Below are 23,220 nucleotides of genomic sequence, written 5' to 3'. Positions count from 1 at the left end.
GTTATGTAGCAGCAGGAAATTATTATCGGTCTTGAACATGTTAATGCCTTGGTCCATTCTCATTATTCCTCAGCTCATGAAAACATCAGAGTTCACCTCATGGTGAAAGTCCTAGTTAAGTGTCTGTGGGAGAAAAAGATGCATATGGGGCATGGTGGTAGAGAGAGGGGAAGGTACTGTTTCATACATCAGCAGGGGAATTACTTAGTCATATACGTCTCATGCATGTGGTAAATCTTTCTATAAAAGTCTCTTCCAGTTAATAATTATTTTCCAAGCACAAATATGTTTTCACAAGAGAAAAAAACACTCCTTGTGCTTACTCAGAGTTTCCCCTTTATCCCTCTTGTACATCATGTCTACACGAATTCTTTTGTAACAGCAGATTTCAGACAAATATCCCTGTGCTCCAGTTGTCCCTGTGTTTAGGAAGGATCTCAACCAGCTGTTAGACATGGAGGGTATGTGCCATGTAGGGTAGGTATATAAACACTTGCCAGTTCATTATCACATCTGCCAGTTTGCTTTCATGTAATTCTCAAAAAATAATTCTTCAAGATACCCCTGGATAATCACTGTGTATAGTCAAGAGAGAAAACCCACAGAAACATTGAATGCTAGCCTGTCCATAAGGTTAAAAATGTTGTTACTGTTAGTAAGTGTTATTAGTAATTCCAACAACAAAAGAAAGAAAATCGACATGGTATTTAATGAGCTTTTGCCTTGTACAAAAGTATAGGACTGCAGATACTGGGCATGGAGATGTATGTGAGACAAGGCACCAGCCTGCAAGCCCATGGCATCTCACCTGGGGTTTCTGATTTTGATGGAAAGTAATGAGAGTTTGGCAGCTTTGGCCAAATATTCAAGTGTTCTTGTAATTGCTTCACAAGCCCCCAGTCAATCTGCTACAAATATGTGTCTGGAACAGCAGAGTCCCAGAGCTAAAGTAGCAGGGTTGATGTTAAGTCAAAATTGACTTTCACAGCTTCTGGCTACAATGACCCTTGTTTTTGCAGCCAAGACTCAATACCCTACCAATAAAAAAGTACTAAAATTTATCTTCAAAGTGCTAATACAAACTGAGAGGAAAATGCCATCACAGTAAACCCTCAGCATTTTTAAGGCACAACAACTTCCTTGACAGACTCCGTGTACTTCAGCTGGCAATCTTTTAATAGTCATTCTCCTGCCTTTATGAACCAATGCAGCGTAAAGATTTCTCAGCACTCGTCAATGTCTCCTCCCAGAATGATGAACTAGAATATGGCTAAGCCATTTCCTTTGCAAAGAGAGGTGGAGACGGAGACGGATATGGAGATGGAGAAAGACATGACATGACATGACATGACATGATGAGAGAACTGGGATGGGAAGCAAGGGCTAGGAGAGCAAGGGCTCGTCCTCCTCCAGGGCCATGGATGTTGTTGCTGGGGAAGGCCACCAGCCTACCAGTGGCTGTCCTGTCTCCCTCAGCAGCAATCTCTTCAGGCATCAACCACAGGCAACACAGGCAGCTAGGCTGTGCTCCTGTCACAACTGCTGCTTCAGCAATTGTCTGCTTTGTCTGTTCCTGCTTTTGATCCTGCCTGAATATTTCTGACTCTTGAAAGGACTGCTGAGAAGTTACTGAGTATTGTTTCAGGTCCATACAATATCATTGAGCTGTGAGTTTTTGTTGCCATATGAGGATGCTTAAGTTAATGGTAGGAACAGAAGTTGCCTAAAGTGCAGATGTAAGTTCCAGAGACCTGCTTTTTTAGTTATCCTGATTTGAAAATTAATTTCTATTTTGTAAGGTTAATTTTCAGTTAGATCAGTCTTCTGAACTTGTTCCTCATGCAACCCCAAGAAAGCTAAATAGCAGCAGAAGGGAAAGGTGGGAACATGGGCAGCAGCCCAGGCTTGTATCAGCTGAGGCTGCCATAGGCACGCACATTCAGTTATATACATAGCTTCACATAATTACTGGATTATGGTCTTAAACCAAATTTTAAGAGATGCTCCATTGAAATGAAAATCACCCTAGAGCTCATCAGCACCATCAGGCCTTGGTCTGCTTGACAGAGTACATACCCCTTAGAGAAATGAAAACATTAATACACTTTTGCTCGATCAACACTTGATGAAACTGTGCAAATACAGCCCTTTCAACTCTTTCAGTCATTTCCACTTCAGAGTTTTATTAAACAAAGAGGTTTCTTTACACAAACACAGATAGCAATGTTACAGATTTGTTTGATAGATGGTGTCTATAAATTTTTTTCATGGCAGGAGAATGCCAGACAACTTAATTCTAGACTTTCCAAGAGGAAGAGTTATTGAGAAAAAGAAAGAAGATTGAAATATGGGCACATTCCTCATCAAAGGAAGCTGCTTTTTGTTAATAGCAAAACAGTATATATGGTTTGAATACTTTGTAATTAAAGATTCCATTCTCTATAGGGATCATCATGCTCTTTTTCTTTCTGCTTATAGGTTTTACAGCTTTTTTACATTTATAATGTTTGTTAAGTGAAATAAGAGAGCAAAAGTTTTATCAGCTTTTTATTTATCCAGCCCAAGTAATCACTTGAATACATTAATTGGACACAGTAAGAACTTCTTTTTAAACTGGTCTTGATTTCCACACATAAACCTCCACCTATGAGTTGTACACAGGCTACCCTTGATGTTTGTTGATCACAGGAGGTGGAGGATAAATTGAATGGCATCTTTTCTGATGCCTGTCTGAGTGAAACTGTTTAAATATGTGACTTATAAATACAGAAATATTTCTATGCATTAAATGTTCTTGTTCACAACCCAAAAGCAATGACCATCTTAGGAGCAGTCTTTCTTCAGACCTGAATATTCATGAATAGCAAGAAGCAGTGCAAGTGAGCTAACCCACCACCATGAATTTGTGACCCAGCTGCTTTGAAAGGGGTGCATTTAACAGGTTCTCTATCTTCTTATTTTCTAATATGCTCATCACTGTGACATGGAGTGCATTTTTGGCTTGCTGCATTGTTGTGAAGGGGGTACATTCCTTGTGTGAAAGCCTTGCTGACATTTATGGTTTTGCACTCAGTGGAATAAGCAGGCATTTTATTAGCCAGATCCCAGTCAGGACATAAGAAGAGAGGAAATATAACTCTCCCCTCTAACAGTGTTCAGCTCTCTGGAGATTTATTTATTTCCTCCAAACCTAAGCTGAAGCACAAGCAGCTACTTGAAGCCTGTAACACAAATGGTTTGCATATAATGACCCAGTGTATTCCTTTTCAACTTTTGGACCAAGTGCAGATGCCAGTGAATGTTGTTTCCCACTTCTTATGGCATAACATAACACCACAAATCATAACTTTCCCACTCCCAGTCTAAACTGTCTTGTAGGTTGTTGGCAACAGAAATAAAAATCTTAGGGCTCTTTACATAATTTCTCACAATGTCAAAGAAATATTAACAGAGATAGAAATAGTAATGGACTATTCTTTTCCAGCTGTGCTGGAAGCCTATATATTCTCTTGATGCATTAATAATGGAACATAAGGATACTAAAGAAATCCATGGATTACAACTGTCAAAAGGCAACTGCTTTTAGGAAATGAAGATCACTAAAAGTGGCCAGACAATTTAGGACATAAGAAAAATTACTCAAAAATTCTTCCCAAACCAACTGGGCTACACGAAGGTCTTTAGCAGGTTGGCAGACACTAGAAATAGGGAAGGTGCACCAGGGCTGCCACTGCATCATGGCTTCCCTGGGCCCAGCAGGATGTCTGAGATGCCTAGGATGTCTGAGAGCCCAGTTTTAAATGGGCCAAGCAATGGGTCTGCTGCAGCACCTTCCAGTGTGGACATTATTTCACAATCCCAGAAAATCTTACCGTTAAGATTGCTTCTTGACCTTCATAGTTAATTTTCATTGGCCTTGATCTTCACACACACAAGCAAATTCACTTAGCATTTTTCATTCCTTTCTTATGCAAATTGTTGCGAAAACAAGAAGCAGAGGTTGTCAAATTCTTATAGAAAGGGGTTTGGAGTTGGCGCTTTTAGTATCTCTAAAGTCCCCAAAGTTGATGAATTGTGTCTTTTTGACCACCTCAACTCCAATACCTCTGCCTTGAAAGTCCAGCAAAGCTGTCATGTATTTTATTCTCATTTCATGAGTGCTGCTACTGTCATCTACCTTTTATTTCTTTATCCCATTATTGCCTACACAGTTTGGCTTTAATACTTAAATATTTTTTTTTTTATTATTTCAAAGTCTCTGGGTCCTTGTTGAATAACATTAAAATCTTTCTTATAGGCTTACTTCCTTGTAAGATCATAAACCTTAATTTTCCTCCGTGTATGGTATGTACATAATTTGATAACACACACAAATAGATAGATAGCATCCCAAGTTAACATCTACCCAGAAACCTCCCCATGAAGTTTTCCTCTTTGAATGTATTGATTTTAAATTTTCCCCCTGGGTAAGCCTCTCATTATTTGCTCCTTCCTTCCAGGGGGTAAACCCTTTTTTTACTAGGCAATAAATAATATTATTAATGCCGACACTAAAGAAAAACTTTTAAAGAAAATTAATGCAAACAAATCATTGTGGCAGCAATTCATATTTGTCATGGATGTCACATGCCTGTCTCATTCCTTCTTGTTTCAGGAGGGCAAAAGTCAACAGTAACAAGAAAATCAGACATTTTAATTGTGCCTGATACTAATGTCTTTGCATTTCATGATCCATTTCTCTCTTCTCTTGGGCTATTAAAAATATAGAAGGCAATATCATGTTTGTTGGGGAATACAAAACTGGTGTCACCCAAAAGAATCTAGCCTTATCTGTATGCAACTACTTTCAGTCTTCTCTCTCTATACCCAAGGACTGTGTTTTGTGACTCAAGTGAAACCCCGAGTGTCAGGTAGAGAGTGGGATAGGAGCGACACCACCACCTACTCAGAAAGGTATATCTGAGCTTTAATTTAAAGTTGTCAGCAAACATAAAAGCTCCTCCATAATTTTGCAACATTTCCTCTTTCTCAGGAAAAATATCTCAGTTATTCTGTTCTGTTCTTTTCTATATGCACTCCTTTCAGTGAAATTGGCAATGGCTTAAAAAGAAAAAAATTCTATTTGATGTTTTGTGCTGTTGAAACAGAAGAACAGATGGTAGTAGAAACTAACAGAGACCTCTGCAGACAGTCCTAAAAAAAAGGGCAAAAAATGTTGTTTAAACCACCATCTGTATTAACAGAAAAAGAAAGAGAGAGAGAAAGAAAGAAAGAGAGAGAGAGAAAGAAAGAAAAAAATAGAAAGAAATTAATTCCTATAATCTGCTTCTAAAATAAGCTCCTCTCCATAGAAGCATATGTTTGTATTGTATTACCACTAATTTCATGGTGGAAAAAGCTAAGTGATCTCAGATCTGACATAGGCTAAAAGCAAGATTTACCATGGCTCAGTTGTCTTTTAGAAGCTTGTTCAGCTGCACTAAATCATAAATTTAAGATCCAACACAGATTAGTTAATCCAATAAAATGTTTCAGTGCACTAAATTGTGTTGGACTAGAATAGAACAGAAGGGAAGGAGCCATGCTGACCTCCATGACTGACTATTAATTAATGTATTCAAAATTTTCTGCCTAATTTCTTGCACTGTGCAATGCAGCTCAGAAATCTTTGACTTCAAGACAGATTCCTATTACTTAAGTCCAGCAAGAAAATATTATTAGTAGAGGAAAAAAATACGTGCTCCCTAAAATAAATAAATAAAGTAACACTACATATAATGTGATTATTCTTTCTGTATACCCTGACTGCCATATTATTCTAAAGATACTTATTTTTATCCTTATTGCTAGTTACAAATATAATTTGAGACCTGAAAAACTTCTCATTACAATTTTCACCAAATCATATCACTTCTTATAAAAATGTTTATTTCAAAGACTAAGCATTTTCTGAACAAGAGAAGAGTTTTATTGGATTATCTGTGTGTTAGTATCATAATTTTCCAACGTCAAATTTTGATGAGGTAACATATCTGACCTTACACTGTGGAAAAACATACAGCTGTTGTGTATAAAAGAAGGAGTAAAAAAGAACAAAACCTGACAACCTGGAAGTAACTCACTCTGTCTCCGTTATGAGGCGATGAGTTTTATGAAGTATTGTGGCATGTAGATGTTTTCTCTCGATCTTTGGAGTGGCATACAAGAAAAAAACCTTGATACATAATTCACTTGTATTACTATTTCTTTAATTTCCACAGGAGAAGTTATTTTGTAGAATGAATTTAATCACAATGACCCAGGCTGATCTCTTCACTTTCATTCCCTGTCAACTTCTAATCTGCATTCCTATTACCAATAAATACAACTAATTGCACCTGACCAGAAGCAAAGAATTATTCTGCAACTTCTCAGAGATCACTTTCTTTGAACTTTACCAGCAGAAATCCAGGGAAACACACACAACAGATAACCTCCAAATTCCAGGAGAGCACTCACGAATGTGTAACCTCCAGGCATCTAATGATTTCCAGGTGCACATCACCAAGTGTCTCATCCTTAATTAATTAGCCAGCTGGCCTAGTTTGTCAGCAGCAATAGAACAGTACAGGCACAGCTTCAAGGTGGGTTATGTGGTTGAACTTCCAGCTCTACCTGAGATCAGAGAAAAAAGGCAAAGTACTGCTATGGAAAGAGCATTTTGTACAAGTAGAGGTATGCAAAAAATTCAGTTACAAAATCCCAGTGCTTTCATGACAAGTACAGCAATAGTCTTGGTCAGGGACAAATGCATGACTTTCATCTTTTTATCTCAGTAATCAGACCAAGGAACATAGAAACTGCAGTAGGAATAGCTGAGTATTCTTCAGGGTAGAAGAAAAACTCCCCTGCAGACAACTAACTTTTCTTCAGAATGTGATTAATGAGAACATTTTTGAGTATCTTCCTTGTTCACTTTGTTTGGTTTCTTTAGCTTTAAATGTCCACATCTCTATTTTTACTTCATGAAACAGGCTGAAGCTAGAAGAAAACTGTTACCACTTGTATTAATGTTAGAGATGAAACACTAAAAAAAGAACAATATTACAAATTTCTCAAGTAAGTTGTTTTGATGATCCATTGGAGCATAGAAACCTGAGTATAGTGAAGGAGAAGTGTTATGACAGTTTTTGGAGCAACCAGATCTACGTTCACTACTCAAAAGAGGGCATGTTGTTCAAAATTATCTGGCACCGGATACCAGTGATTTACCCCAACCACAAACCAGAAACAATGCTGGAGCAGTCAGTAAAATGAGTTCCCTTAACTGTGGAGGATGCAGCTGGGTAGAATTTGAAATCAACAAATTCAAACCAGTCATGTTTAATACTACCACAAAGCTTTGAATATGGGAATTGGAAACATCTCTTGATTATTTAACCCTTTAGGGATTTATTATTTTTTGCTGCTAGTTAAGAGAAAAACAGGGATTTTGAGATAAAACAATGTGTGACAACTCTGTTTTTACCAAAACAGAACCTCTAACCAAAACCTGGTTGTTCTGGTATTCCCAAGGTGTTTCATTTCCAGTTAAGCAAATATGCCTTGTTACTTCTGGTTTTGTATCAAGCTGGGCTGAGTAGATTCTGAGTAGATTCTGTTTAACTAAATCATATTTTGCTAAAGCATCATCCAGGAATGAATAGTTTTGTTTTGAGGCATCAGGGAACAGAGAATCCACCTGTGGTTAAGTTTTCTGACTGCTAAGTTTTTTCGTTTATATGTAATTTGATTTGATATTTTTCCCCCAGCTTTGGTTAATATTTTCTGACTCATTATGTTTTCCTCCACTAGATTAAAGAACTAGTGGAGTTCTTTAGTTACTACTAGGCATTTTCTTCTCAGGAAGACACATGCTGCAATCAAGTCACTCCTTTAGGAAAAACTCTTAAGATTCTTGGTATAACCTTTTCCTTTAATATTTCAATTATTTTTTCAATGTTCTCCTTAAAATTTAGACATTTTGGCTGGATGCAGTATTCTAGTATTGGCTCTCACTACACTGTGTACAGAGTAAATCCCTCCTTAATCCTACTTGTTACTCCTACTTAAATTTCCAGAGACTGAGCATTTTTGCTGCTTGGTTTTATTTTCCCCATAGGAGCGTTCTGGAAGTCTCATGTCACATTGCTTTTCAACTCTAAGCCCTATGTCTATTCCTTTGTCACTACTTTCCCAGGGACAGAGCCTGATTCTATAATCCCTGTGTGCATTCTGTTTTCTAGACAGATGGCTCTGACCTATCTTATTTGAGCTTTTATCTCTTAAATCTATACCTTTGAAATCATCAAGGATTTAATATTTACTGCTAGAAGATTGCAAAAAGATGTAAGTGTTTTGCATCTAGTACTGATCCGTACACATCCCCACCAGAGATCATCTGTAGATGTAGGCTACAGGGATAACGAAAAATAGAGTGTCCTATTGTTCTCTTAACCTCAGAGCGGATGCAAGGCAGAAAAATTTACTTTAATCTGTAGGAATTGAGTCCTAAAAGTGTCTAGATTCCATAGCCCGAGATGAGCTCTGTTGGTTAAAACATGGTGCTAATAACACCAAGGTTGAGGTTTCAATCCCTGTATGGGCCATTCACTTGAGTTGGACTCGATGATCCTTCTGGGGCCCTTCCAACTCAGACTATTCTGTGATTCTGTGAAAAATAAAAAAGCAACAAAACCAATCAACTGTGTTTCTTCTTTTGTCTCTCATTGACTCAAAAACATTTTCTCATGAAGATTCTTCTCAATGCTTCTGAATTAGAGAAGGCTTCAAAAATTTATTCCAGTCAGTATCTTGCACTTTGCATGTTTTCCACAAAAAGCTGAATCTGAATCTCATTTGTCCTCTGCTTTTGAGGCACAAGAAATCTGAATCTATATTCTCTACCCTGTTGAAAGAAAAGGTTTTTTATGACAGAACAGAGTGCAATATGAATTAGACAGACAGTAATTGAAGGATATAAAAATGACCAACAGCTCTTCAGAATGAGAAAGTATATATCTTCCATGAATCATGAGACTGCAACTCAAAGGTGATTCTTAATGGAACTGGCTTGATGTTGAGATAATTTTGTATGAAAATTGTCACGCTTTTGGAAAAAAGGTCTCAGTTCACAGTGCAGATTTTGTAACTCCTTCTATTGTAATAATTGGAAAAAAACCAACAAAACTTCATGTAGAAACAACAAAAAAAAAAAATCTGGCTTATCAACGGCTTGTCTAGGAGTAATTTTCAGTATGATTTCACTTCCTAAAGGGAGAAAATAAAACTGGCTCTTCCTGACAACTCTACTGCAGCAAATATGGTGTCATGGTCTTATCCTCCATCATTCATCTTCAAGCCTTAATAGTAAGTCAGAAGGAGAGAGCTAAGACCCCTTTGGTTTGGCAGCCTACATGCAACTCTTTAAACTAGTGCTGGTATACTCTCCCAAGAGACAGAGATGGTTCTTTCCTGAATAGTATCTTCCATAGTAAACTCATCTGTTTTTATTCTAAATTATCTGCCACTATGGAATAACATAACAACAGCAAATATTTTCACTGGCTCTGTGAAGATTAAAACCTCTTATTTCAGTGGAGACCTATCACACCTGTTGGTACTTTGGTAGCTTAATGTAGAAATATTGAAAGACTGAATTTGGAAAATCTGGATGCAAGATTCAATTTCCTGGAGAATCTTGAAAGGACTTTCTGGTTCAGGGAGTAAGTGAAAGATACTTCAATAAAATCACAAGGGTGGAAATCCAGGAGATCTTAGTGCAGTTTACTGTGAAAGTGCTTGTTACTGTTCAAATATTTATCTTTGTGCTAGAGAAAACAGATCTACCACTAAGTGAAAGAGGCTTTTTCAGTGATTTTGATTACACTGTCTTGACAGTCTCACTTTCACATAAAAGCCTGTGAGCTTGATTTTCGAAGGTGGGTTCCAATTGCAGATGCACCAATTTCAGCTGATAAAATGGCCACTGCATTTTTGGAGAGAATACCCTTAACTTCTGTTGTATGTGGACACGGTCAGTAGTCCTGAAAATCTGGCACTGAATTCTGTGAAGATCAGCACCCAAAACTGGACCATAAAATTTAGCATCCTTACTTGAAAGGCTTGGCTTAGGTTTACAGGCATCTTTCATGCTCCATCCGCAAAACAATGTACACAGGTTGCCATGACCTACCTTACATTCAGCTCCCCTAGCCTGGCTAACTTATTATTAATGGGAATAAGCTATTTTAGTCTGAGATCCCAGGGAAATCTACTGATATCAAAACATTATTAGTTTGCCTCCTTGGGCAAGTAGATGGTCAATTTCCTATGAGATTATACACGTTGTTTGCTATGTAAACAGCTACTTTGTGTGTCATCATGAAATACATGAAAAACACTTAAAAATATCACCAAACCATTATTCTAACTGTGTTCTACTAATAAGATATTCTATTGTTATCTATAGGAGCTTAGGTTATGTGCAATCAACAGCTAGAGTTGAACTTACTTTTAATTCTTAGCATCTTTGAAGATTAAAGATGGTTTTGGTTTAAATGTTTAGCTTTCAAAGCTTTTGAGAAGAATGAGAAACAATTTCCCTGCTTAGATTTCTTATAGTGCTATGTCGTTCAAAAGCAGAAAGCAGAATAAGATGGGCCAGAAGAATGAAAATGGCTCATAAATTCCATTAGGTTGACTGTGGAACTCAGAGATGAGGAATGGCCCCTTATCATTTAAATCTACTTTTTTTTTTCTTGTGAATCTAGCAGATTTTAAAAAATCACAAATGAAAAAATATTTACGTTGATATTCACCTTTCCTGTGGTTTTATTTTGTGTAATGCCTGCCCATGATTTAGTGAAAAATAATCTAATCCACTTAGATCACCTTCTGGTTTTCATGCAATATTGCTATCACCATGGCAAGTTATGACCCATGGCAAGTAAACCAAAGCTGTGTTGTAAATACTTTTGCAAATAAAATTTTCTAATGTTTCTACTGCTGTTCATTCATGTTTTTCTTCCTGACTATGCAAGTGGGAGCATGGTCATGTCCAAAAAAGATCCCCTTGGAAGATTTTCCTTGCTTTCCAAGTCATTTGGAAATCTGCACTCACTGATGCAATTCATTGCATGCTCTGCCAAAGTTTGCAAATAACTGTGGAGGAGAACGGAATTCCTGTGCACCATCCAGGCTGAACCACATGACATTACAGATAAATACCACAATGGAAGATTTTTTTGCCCATCAAGTTTATTTTCAATGCTTGAGTTAGTTAGTGCTTGTTCAACTTTCTAGTCCACATTGGCTCCATATGATCCGACCTTGGGCTTTCCTCTTCTTCAGCAGGTGCTCTGTGTAGTCCACTGACTACATAGAAAGCTAAGACTCCTACTTTGGGCTTGCAAGTATCACGGTATTACAGATTGGATCAGCTTGGAAGAGACCACAGTGGGTCATCTGGTCCAGCCTCCAGGTTCAAGCAGGATCATCCCAGAGCACACTGCACAGGATTGCATGCAGACAGTTCTTGAATATCTCCAGTGAAGGAGACTCCGCAACCTGCCCGGGCAACCTGTTCCAGTGCTCAGTCACCTGCACAGTAAAGTTCTTCCTCATGTTCAGGTGGAACTTCCTGTGCATAGTTTCTTCCTGTTGCCTCTTGTCCTATTGCTTGGCACCACCAAGAAGAGCCTGGATCTTTCCTCTTGACACCCTCTCTTCGAATATTTATACACATTCAGAAGGTCCTCTTTCAGTCACCTCTTCTCCAGGCTGAACAGGCCCAGCTCCCTCAGCCTTTCCTCATAAGAGATGCTCCAGTCCCTGAATCATCTTTGTTGCCCTCCACTGGACCTGCTCCAGGTGCTCCATGTCTCTCTGGTACTGAGGATCCCAGAACTGGACACAGCACTCCAGTTGCAAGTTCACTAGGGTGAGTAAAGGGGCAGAATCACCCCTCTCAGCCTGCTGGCAGTGTTGTTCCTAAAGCACCCCAGGATACCATTGGCCTTCTTGGCCACCACGGCACCCTGCTGGCTCATGGACACCAGGACCACCAGCTCTCTGTAGAGCTGCTTTCCAGCAGGTTGGCCCCCAGCCTGTGCTGGTGCCTGGGGTTATTCTTCCCCAGGTGCAGGACCCTGCATTTGCCTTTGTTGAATTTCAGAGAGTTCTTCTCTGCCCAACCTGTCAAGGTCCTTCTGAAGGGCTGCACAGCCCTCTGGGGTATTGACCACTCCTCCCAGCTTGGTGTTGTCAACAAACTTGCTGAGAAGGTACTCTACCTCACTCAAGTCATTAATTAATAAGTTAAACTATATGAGGCCTAGTATTGAACCTTGGGGGACACCACTAGTGACAGGCCACCAACTAGACCCGGTGCCACTGATTAGGACCCTCAAATGAGTAAATTAATCTCAACCTCTTCTCCATGCCTTGATCACCCTGCAGTGGGATTTTTAGCTGTTTCATCAGGTTTGGGACTCAGTCTGCAGTCAATATGTAATAGTTTTTCCTGTCTTTTCCAATATGCCATTTTGTCATCAGAGCCTGACAAGTTCAGAATAAACAGATCCCTGGCTTAGCCAGCAGGAGAAATCCACATCATGATACACTCACAGCAAAATTTTAAGACCTTTACTGATTTGGATAAAACTATTTTAATCCTACCATCTCTGAAAAACAAAAATAATTTCCTTCATAACACTTTTCGGAGATATGTGTACACATGCCTGCTTGTAAAGCTCTCTCAGCCCTTGGGAGGGGGAAGCAAACAGGAACTATGGATTGATATCAGACAGGGTAAAAATGTATGTCAGATTTCAGGTAGACTGTATTTTTCTGTCTTGTTTACACTCTTTTGGGAGAGAGAATGGAGATTTGTGCCTGAATTGTTTTCTTTTCTCTTTGTCATTACCCATATAACAGTTCAAACTCTTCTCTTCTTAATCTGAGGTGACTTACAGAGGTTCCCTGTCAAACACAGACACTATACAACACTATATTAGATTATACACTTTGTCAGAAAATTGGCACTTTGGATACTAAACGATAGCCTGTACTCTGCAACCATGCTATCATTCTTGCTCTAAGATCTTGTCAGAGCCTATAAATTAAGCAAGATTTGGACCTGGAGTTATATGAAAGGGAGGGCTGTAGGAAACAGGAGGGTGCTGCCTCCACTTGCAGGATTTATTTAAGGGAAAATTCTCTTCAATCTGGACCAGGACAGGCCTATCATCTCACCACAGACTGTCTATTTTAACCTACACATTACAGAATGAGCAACAGCATTAGGATGCCACCTCATGCTATTTACTGAAGACTGTATCTTGGGTGTCTCCATCTACAGGAACTGCATCTGCTATTGTGGTGCTATGCCATCCAAGCTATAAGAAATGCTGTCCAAGTATGCACCAACTCTGAAATGATAGCTCTGACAGTAGCTTATCTCTGCAAGGCAGTGGGTCAGTGCTTTGAGAAGCTGAGACAGCATTCATCAGAAATAGCACCCAAGTTACGGCATAAAAAGGAGGATACAGTCAGCCAGATCACCCCCCTGCCACATTCCCATGTACATTTTAACCCCTGGGAGGAGAACTGAGGAATCCTTGCACTGCAGTCCCTTGCTAGCCTCTCCTGAGGACATGGAGGAAGTCCTTTGACACTAACTGAGAAAGACTCAGATAATGGACAAAAGAATAGAATTCAGATGCAATGTTTTTGAGATCTCTAACACTACTTTCATTCAGTAGTGAATATCTGACAGCAATTGAGATAACTCTGAGGATGAATATAATTTGGTCTGGCAGCCTCCCTAGAAGGAGAACTAAATGCTGTCTTCGCATCTTCAGGTATGTTTACTTCAGAAACAGGTAGCTGTACCATATACAGAGTTCTTTCCTATCCTTAAAAGAGAACACATCCAATTTCAAAGTAATTGTTAGTCCTGCATGGCACATTGGTTCCAGGCAGACAAGGTGTGTGCAAACCACATGAATGATCGCCGAAAACCCCAGCAGTGCTGTGCTCCTGAGCTGTGCAAGGACTTGAAGAGTCAGTAGCTTTGCTGCAGCCTCATGTGTGCAATATTTGTGTGCAAAATGAAGGCAGAAAAAACACAAGGCAGTTTGCAAGAACACACAAGTCCTTCTTCAGGCATCAAACAGAAGCAATAAGATTTTGTGTTTATGACAAATAAGGAACATTTGCTTCAAGTGAAATTGGTTTGAGTAACAAACATTTTGTAGAGAAGAGGGAGCAGGGTGTCAAAGCTCCCTGATTTGGGACAGTTGCTGTGTAGCACTTCTCGTGTTTGAGAAGCAATGTGGGCTAGCAGTGCAAAGACAGGATGACAGAAATGCCATTTTCCCAGCCCACAGCTGGATGCATTTGGGCTGTACACCCCGGATTCAAGCCCAGCACACAGCGTTTTGCCAACAGCCGGCTGTCCTTTGCCAAGGCCCTTTGCCCTTTGCCAGCCCCTTTCAGCGCGGATTCACAGAGCAGAACAGAGGTAAAGATAGCACGGAGCCTCCTGCTCAGGTTCTCCTTTAAGAACCTCGCTGCCACTGTCAGACCAAAGGGAAAGCCGGTACCAGCAGCCGGCAGTGGCGGCAGCACCTGCCCTGCAAACGTATAGTGACAGTGCTCTCTGGTGGCAGCTGGAATCCTCACCCGCCGCCTCAGCCTGTAGAAGGATGTGCTGAATTCCGAGCCACTCCTTTCTGTGTGAGTACGAGGTGATGAAGTCTAGGAGCATAAGCAAATATATATACAAGCACAGATATGCATTTTAAAACCTATGGTGGTTTTAAACTAAAGAGTTGGGCAGAAAAAAATTCCAATTAAAAATCTCAGTGCAGCAACAGTGCTTATTTTTAGCAGGTTTGTGAAAAACAGGCTTTTCTGCTCTGCCCTGACTGGTTTGGGCTTTTGTGGGTTGTTTTTTTTTTTTTTTTTGAGGAAGTTTTTTGTGGGGTTTTGTGGTTTGCTTTTTTTATAGAAATGGCTGCCACAAGCCAAAAAGAAATATTTTCTTGTCTCTAAGCAAATGCCCACATACCTGTTTCATCAGCATGTACTCTTGGTACAGCATAACATAGAAGAGTCACTCCCATAGCACCTATAATCTGCAGATCTTCAGAAATTTTACACAGCCCTCAAAGTTAAGAGTATCGTAGTAAAGAAAATAGATGTACAGCTGGGACACAGCTGAAGAGACACTAAGAGACTTGCAAGCTGAAATACTGCAGGGAATATTCAATATTGGTCTCTGCTTTCCACAGCAAAGACAGACTTGCAAACACAAGAAGCCACATGCCACATTCATATTTTCTTCTAACTGTGTCACCAACTACAGGCCATTAAGGGTTTATCAATACAGGATCACAAAATGATTGAAGCTGGAAGGGACCTCTGGAGGTCATCTGGTTCAACACCACCTCTCAAGCAGGGCCATCTAGAGCTGGTTTCCCAGATCTGTGTACAGATGTTTTTAAATATCTCCAAGGATGGAGAATGCCCAACCTCTCTGTACATTCCACCTTCAGGATGCTTCCCTGTGACTGTTTAACAGTGTCTGTCTTTTCTCTATTTGCCTTTGACTGGTACGTTCTGCACTGGAGCCTCATAGCAGCTCCATGTGACACTGCACTGTGCACTCTTATTTTTGTAATACAAGGTTAATTAATGCTTCATCACCCTCATGGTAAAAAATTATTTCCTCATGTCCAGATAGAACCTGAAGCAGTTGACCAACAGCCTGTTAGAGGAAATACTTATCCATCATGAGGGGGATAATATGGGGTTTTTTTCATTTATGTGGGAGAAAGACATACAAGAAGACTTTTAAAGAGCCGAATGGAAGCTTTCCTTGCCAGGGAGGGATGGTTTCTAATATATTAATAATCATAGCTAAGTATTTTCATTTCTCAGCATTCACTGTGGCACCTCTGCCAGCGCTTTGCTGACAGACATGAGCTTGCACTGACTACATACTGAATCAAGCAAAGGCAGGTTGTGCCAGAACAGGCTGAATATATATATGCTCAACACAACCTCAGCAAACAGAATACCACCAAAGGAATGTGAAGACTTGATATTGCTGGTTTGGAGGGGAGGCAGGCAGCATCTGTCACAAGACTTCAATCTACACATAATATAGAATAAGACATTTTAAAATTAAGAAATTTCTGTTAGGACACAACCAATTAACAATTCTTGAATTCAGTCATGTACATTTTACATCAGAGAAACTCAGATGAAGCCATGAGACAAGCAATAGGCATCATCTGAATTCACAAACCTCTAACCTATTGTAGACCTTACTCTCTCCTGTGAGGGTGAGACTGAAACAAGCTGGCTGGAGAGATAAAAGCAATAAGAATAATAATCTAAATACACAGAGTCAGTTCAGACTTAGCTGCCAGATAGCCCCTGAGTCCCACTGGCTATTCAGATACAGACTCTCAGCTCAAGGTAAATTTAGGTTACACAAAAACCTTTGGTGCTTCTTGTAGGTTAAAAGAATACCTAACCATAACCTTAGCATACATGTGATGTTTTTTTTCCACCAGGTCAGTCACATTCCCACTGAACTCCCTGAAGTGGATCTAATTAATCCAGGTAAACCATTTCATATTAGCTGGATGTCCTTTTTCACTCACCACAAAATACACACACTTCTTCCAGCATTTCTGTGGTTTGCTTTGAATACTCTACATTAAAAATTAAACATTTCACACTGATTTCTCTTAAATAAGTCATAAAAAGAAATGCACATCCAGTGCATGTGCAATCAGAGAAAAGGAGAACAGAAAAAAATTGCATTAAAAGATATCTGTCAGAAACTGTTCACTTGCCTTCACATTGATGTCTCTGGTATCAATGTGGGAGAGCTGGGGCAAGAAGGAATAACACCACACAGAAGAGATATCCTTGACTAAATCCTTGATCCCCAGAAGCAGCTATCAGAAATACTTCATGCTGTAAGATTCACAGCAGGTTTTACTGTTGCCATGGTTATTCAAAATCTTCTTTTCAACAGAAGAGAAATAAATTCTCCAGGTCTCTGCAACACATAGCAACACAGCCATCTCGCTGTCAGGCTCTCCGCATGGGGGTAGGCTTCAACAGAATCACCCAAAATCTAAACATCAAACATCAAATTGAGGTTACAAGGACTGAAAAGCAACAATTACTTAATATAGAAGATGGAGAAGGTATGAGGGAGGGAGGGAGGGAGGAAGCAAGGAAGGAAGGAAGGGAGGAAGGAAGGAAGGAAGGAAGGAAGGAAGGAAGGAAGGAAGGAAGGCATCATAGAATGGCTTGGGTTGGAAGGGACCTTAAAGATCATCTAGTTCAAGCCCCTGTGCCACGGGCAAGGACACATTCCACTACATCTGGTTGCTCAGAGCCCCAGCCTGGCCTTGAACACTTTCATGGATGAGGCACCCACAGCTTCTCTGGAAAACCTGTTCCAGTGCCTCACCATCTTCACAGTAAGAAATTTCTTCCTTATATCTGCTCTACCTCTCTCCGTTTGAATTCATTACCTCTTGTCCTACAACTACACACCCTCGTAATGATGCTGGACAATTCTGTTTATTATTCCCTAGCCAAGACTGGTGCTTCAGCACAAAAACATGGAGTGACTTCAGTGTTACCATTTAAATACAGGTTATATTATATCATGAAGCTGAGTTACGGGAGGTTTAGCTTAGATATCAGGAAAAGGTTTTTCTCCCAGAAGGTGGTTGAGCACTGGAAGAACAGGCTCCCCAGGGAAGTGGACACAGCACCAAGCCTGTCTGAGTTCAAGAAGTGTTTGGACAATGCTCTCAGGCACATGGTGTGATTCTTGGGGGGTTGGGTGCAGATTCAGGAGTTGGACTCGATGATCCTGATGGGTCCTTTCCAACTCATCATATTCTTTGATTCTATGTCAAGGAAGACTTCAACTCAAACAGGTCTCTGGTGACAGAGACTTCCTCAGGTGCCATCACTTTAGCATACCACATTCAGAAGGCTGTGTTGTGCAGTGTTTTCACCTCCTACAATTTAGGCTCAACTCCCAAATCAGGGATGCATTTAGTGGTCTCAATCAAACTCCATAAGAGTACATCACTATGTAGGGTCACACTCTCTGCTTTCCTATTCCTAATCAGCAATTTTCTGCTTATTCATCTGAGGTCACATTAGTTTTCAACAACAGCATCAAACTGAGAGCTCTTGTTCAGTCAATTATCCAACCTGACTTCTAACTCCTTTCAGGGTCACTGTTTCCCTGGAAGCAAGTACCCATTCTGCATGTGTAGCCCATCGTCCTTGTTCCCAAACAAACAACCTTGCATTTTGCTACATTAACATTTGTGCTGGTTAAACAAGACTTACTTTCCAAATGAACTAGATTGATCTGTCAAACTGATCCAACTTTACCACTGTTTACTCTTACTAATGCTGTATCCTCTGCAAATTTTACAGGCACTGATTTCCTCATTTCTGAACCATTAAAAAACTTGTTGAATTGTGTTAGGCTGAAAAAGATCCCAATGGAACCCTGATGGAAATACTCTCTGTGGATGATGATTCCTCATTTACAATTCCTTTTTTGAAATCCATCAGGCAATTATAATCTATTTATTATGCGCTACATTAATTTTGCATGGTTCTAATTTTTTAATTGGAATGTCATGTGGTATGAAGTCAAATGCTTTTGAGAAGTGCAGGTAGATGTCAGCACAGCTCCTCTTATCAACCTACCTTGTCAAAAACAAAGTTGTGTTTGCTTAAGCAAATCTGCTCTCCATAAAGTGAGATGAGCAACAGCTGCTGCATAAGACTGGGTTGAAACAAAATGCTGCATCTGGATTCTTAATGAGCAATGAGGAACTCTAGAAGCACAGTTTTAAATGGGAAGCAGACTAGTTGCATTTTCTTACTGCCAAGCCCAAAGGTTTCCAGTCCCTGTTCAGTGCATTTATCTGTATTACATACTCTGTTAAAATTCAAAGTGTAGAGAAAGGACTCATTGGGGATCTCTCAGCACTTCAAGCCACAAACACTTACCTGCTCTCCACTATAAGGAGAAGAACTGAACAGCACATTTTCTTGCTCCCTCTTCATTCTGGTTCAGCTGTCAGTCTTCCTGCGGAAAAGTCTATCTCAGCTTCTATCTCTGTGTATAGAGCTTGCCCTGGAAGGTGCATAGAAAGTATCTTATCGTGATGACACCTGATGAGAAATCTAGAAGATAGTTTCAGTTTAAGGGTATAACTGAATTACTATGTGAGAAACACAGAGGCAGGACCTTTGCTGATAAGTTGATCTCTGAAACTCTAAAGAACTGTCTCATCTATTTCTGTATCACTTTCTAGAAGAACATGCAGATTACACAACAGTCTGAACCTTTCACAGAAGTCCTAGCAAATCAAAGAATATTTACTCAAGATGGAATGATAGGAACAGTCCAAGCTAAAAGGGAAGGATCCTTCTCTTCCTCCTCACTCCCCTCCATCCACATATACTTAAAAGCAGTGCTTGTTGGACTCACAAGATGATTCAGTTTTCAAGACTGTGAGACAACCAGTCTACAGAAAACTCTGAGGAAGTTGGATAACCTCAGTAAAGCACTGGACAGGGTAAAGGATGGGATATCAGAACAGGGAAGGTGAAGGGGAAGAGAGAAACAGAAGAGCAGGAAAGGGGAGAGAGACATTTTCCTCTGGTGTCAATGAACTACTAAAGCCTTCAATCACTTCTGAAAGAACAAGGTAGGCTGGGCTGGTTTGGCACTGTATGTGCCTGAACAGTATGGTAACTGCAAAGAAAAAAAGAAAGTCATCTCTTCCTCTACCTTCCATAACCCTCTTGCAAAGAAAGGTCTGCCCATCAATTTGGGGCAATTTCAAGTCCTCTCTTGAGCACATAAAGGTAGTTGTGATAATTCAATAAGCACTCCTGTTCCTCACTGCACTGAATCATTGCCTGAAAGCAGCACGAGGTGCTTGAAGATGGTAGAGCTGCTATGTTCTTGCTTAGTCAATGAACAAAAGAAACTGATCATCACTGTGCTTTGTTTGTAAAGAGACATGACCAACAGTAATTACACTCTGTCACCGCCTGGCTACTACCTCTTTTTCTCTGAAATCCCATGCCTTATTACTGGACAATAATTTTCTCTCGGTTTTATAGTAACAGTAAAGTATAAGTTAAAAAGTTGCTGTATATAAGTTTATTTTAAGAAGACACTCCTCAATAAAGTAAATCAATCTCTGTGTGCACACATGTACTTCCATACACAGGGAGTCAGATCCTCTGTCACTTTGCAGATGCTGCTGGTGGGCTACAGTTTGCAGTACAACTTGGAATTCTTTCTCTGCAATTGCTAGGTAGTTTATGGAGTAGCAAGGACTGACAATAGTAATAAACTAGTACATAAGAATTTGTATAAAGTTATGATTTCAACTATAATTTAAAGCTACTCTTTTTAAATAGCAAATTTCTTTAGATGCTTACCACAATGACAAATTATTTTACTTCTCAAGGAAAATGCATATTCCCTGACCCCAAAGTCAACATAAAGTAAATTGGTAAAAATCACTGTAAATTATCTGGGTACAGAAATTAATTTGTTGCTAGGGTCTGACTGTGAATCCCCAACTCACAGTATTGAATAACTCAGATTCAATACCATGTGGTTCTACATGATATCAATAACCAAAGGACCCACACAAGAAATACAGTACTTCCCTTGATAAATAAGATTGTACCAGTTATTTTGAATCTTTCTGTGTGATTTGCTATGTGAAATTACAGACACCCCTATGCAACTCCTTTGAAATAAACATAGTTACAGTCACCATATAAAAGATATCATTGGCAGGTATTGTACATAAATGAAACAGATAAAGGACAGGTTGATCTAGTACTGGAAGTCACTCCTTCTAAATCTGATACCAGACCTGACTTTGATTTGATTTAGTTCTCTTGGATATAATAGTAGTCTTATGCTCTCAAGCTCATGATGCTATTAACTGCTTAATACAAATTTACTCACTTTTAAGAATTGTTAATAGCTCTCTGTGGTCATTTTGGTCACCTCTTAAAACCAAAGTCTCTCTATAATTTATGAATGGGTCAATGAAACTGTTAATACTTCCAGCTGTCTTCTCTTACTCTCCTTATGTTTCAAAGCAGTGAGATGTGTTCCTGTCTTATGTGGATAGCAACATCTCTTGCTTTTCCTAGGATGGGTGACTGCTATTGTTTCTGAAGCACTGCACAAATAAGATGTGGATTTGAAGCAGACTTTTCTAATGTCCTACAATGTACCAATTAAGGGGACAGAAGTGAAGGATAAGTTTAATGTTGCATAATTCACTAAGATGCAGCCCCACTGCACATGCCTGTATTAGTGAAATTAAAAAGTTTCCACCTCTCTTTAAAAGGTTTCAACACTGCTAACACTGTACTAATATGGCTACAACCATTATCTGTCAAAAGCTGCTTCACTAGTTCCAGCTACCTTTGTAGATAACAGATTCATAGAGTGTTGTACTTGCTAAACATTGATAGGATCAGCAATATATTGTTATAAAGAAACTGGTGTTTGTGATGGCTGATCTTAAATTAGTTGCTGTATTAACTCAGTTCAGAAAGTCACTGTGCAGCCAGTAATGCTGCACAGCAGTTCAGTGAGTTGTGAGGCTGGCTGAGCTACTGAGGAAGATCATCCATGTTGCTTGATTTGCTATTTGGGAACTTGTGAGAATGGTGATGAATACCTATGATACTGCAAACCATACACTTTCTGAAGAATATACTCACAACAGGAAAAAATTACGGAAAAACAAACTGTAATAGCCTGAGAACAAAGGTAGTTGTCCAAGCTAATCCACTGTAACTGTATAATGACCTGGTAAACCTGGGCCAGTGTCTTCCTTGGTGCTTCCTTGTGTGCACAACTGTTTTGAAACTGGGACCAAGAAAATTCATGATTCAGAGTTGGGACATTAAACTGTTCCAAACTGAGTTAGGACTCTCAGCGAATAAGCAGATATGTATGTCCACAACCACATTATTTGGTATTCTGCCCCAGTGCATTTAATCTAAATCTAAGCTGCCCTGAGGGACGTATAGAGACTTGTAATAGAAATATTAAGATTAGCACAAATTAAGTATGAACAGAAATGAATGTATGAAAGCACCAGAAGAAACAAGAAAAAGTCTGGCTTGCATTGCCAACAAAGGACACTGCTCCTAGAAATAGAGATGAGAAATGTGTTGTTCATGGGAAGGCCAGAAAGTCTGCACTTTGGTAAGAATGTAGCACAAATGAGTCATCAGACCTTTTGACAAAAAGAGGATTGAATCAAGGTCACGGTCCATCACATGTGCCATTTCTTTTCCTGTTAGACCACAAGGAAAACAGGCTATAGCTACACAGATGTATATTATTCCCGACATATTTTTCAAACAAGGCAAAATGGACAACAAGCAGTAACCTTGCCTAAGAGTTATGTAAACTTTCGCAAGATTCTGAGTATGAGGACAACACCATAATAACTTGATTCTTAATGAGTTTAAGGGACCAGTCCCAAAATTAACTCAGCATCACCTAACAAGAACTCCAGAATGTGATGAGCACTCAGTGGCTGGCACATCTCATCCCCCATGTGGCACAAAGCTGATCTGGGGCCCACACATCCTAGTATTTGTGAAGACGTGAGTGTGAGAGTGTGAGTGGGTTAAATCAGCCTATTTAGAGTTTCTGAAGTATCATCTTCCACAGTGTTTTATGACAGTAATTTCTGACAAATGCAGATAAACTGCTTCTAGTACCAGATATGCCAGTTGTCATGTATCCCCTCAGGACACTCATTGTACCATACAGATATGTCCTCTAGGCCATCAGCTTCTTATGACTTAAATGGGAAATTGTGGAAGTTAGACTTTAGAATTCTTAGCACTGTTTAGATTAGTCTTGGACATCCTAAATTTGGTGTTGGCTTCTTGCAGAGAAAAGTAGAATGAAGCTGAGTAGGAATGGGAAAGAGAACAGATGTATAAGCAGGCCTGAGACCGTCCTCCCAGGTAATTGCTCAGTACCTGTTTATGGTTTCAGATGTCCTGAAGTCCTTTAGATAATCATGTTCTTCTATTGTATAGACATTTGGCAATTATCACTATAGC

At 39.6% G+C, this 23,220-nt stretch overlaps 1 long non-coding RNA gene across 1 annotated transcript; it reads right to left on the bottom strand.

The window, feature by feature from the left end:
- Positions 1-6: 6 nt before the first annotated feature.
- On the bottom strand, positions 7-17,221 carry LOC135416129 (uncharacterized). The gene is made up of 3 exons (XR_010431453.1): positions 16,886-17,221; positions 6,499-6,650; positions 7-123 (listed from the first exon to the last, which is right to left on the bottom strand). It is a non-coding gene; the product is annotated as an uncharacterized LOC135416129 (long non-coding RNA).
- Between the last annotated feature and the right edge of the window lie 5,999 nt (positions 17,222-23,220).

This window comes from Pseudopipra pipra, chromosome 6 (assembly GCF_036250125.1).
Source record: "Pseudopipra pipra isolate bDixPip1 chromosome 6, bDixPip1.hap1, whole genome shotgun sequence".
NCBI classification, from domain to species: Eukaryota; Metazoa; Chordata; class Aves; order Passeriformes; family Pipridae; genus Pseudopipra; species Pseudopipra pipra.
This window is presented reverse-complemented; position numbering and strand designations above follow the sequence as displayed.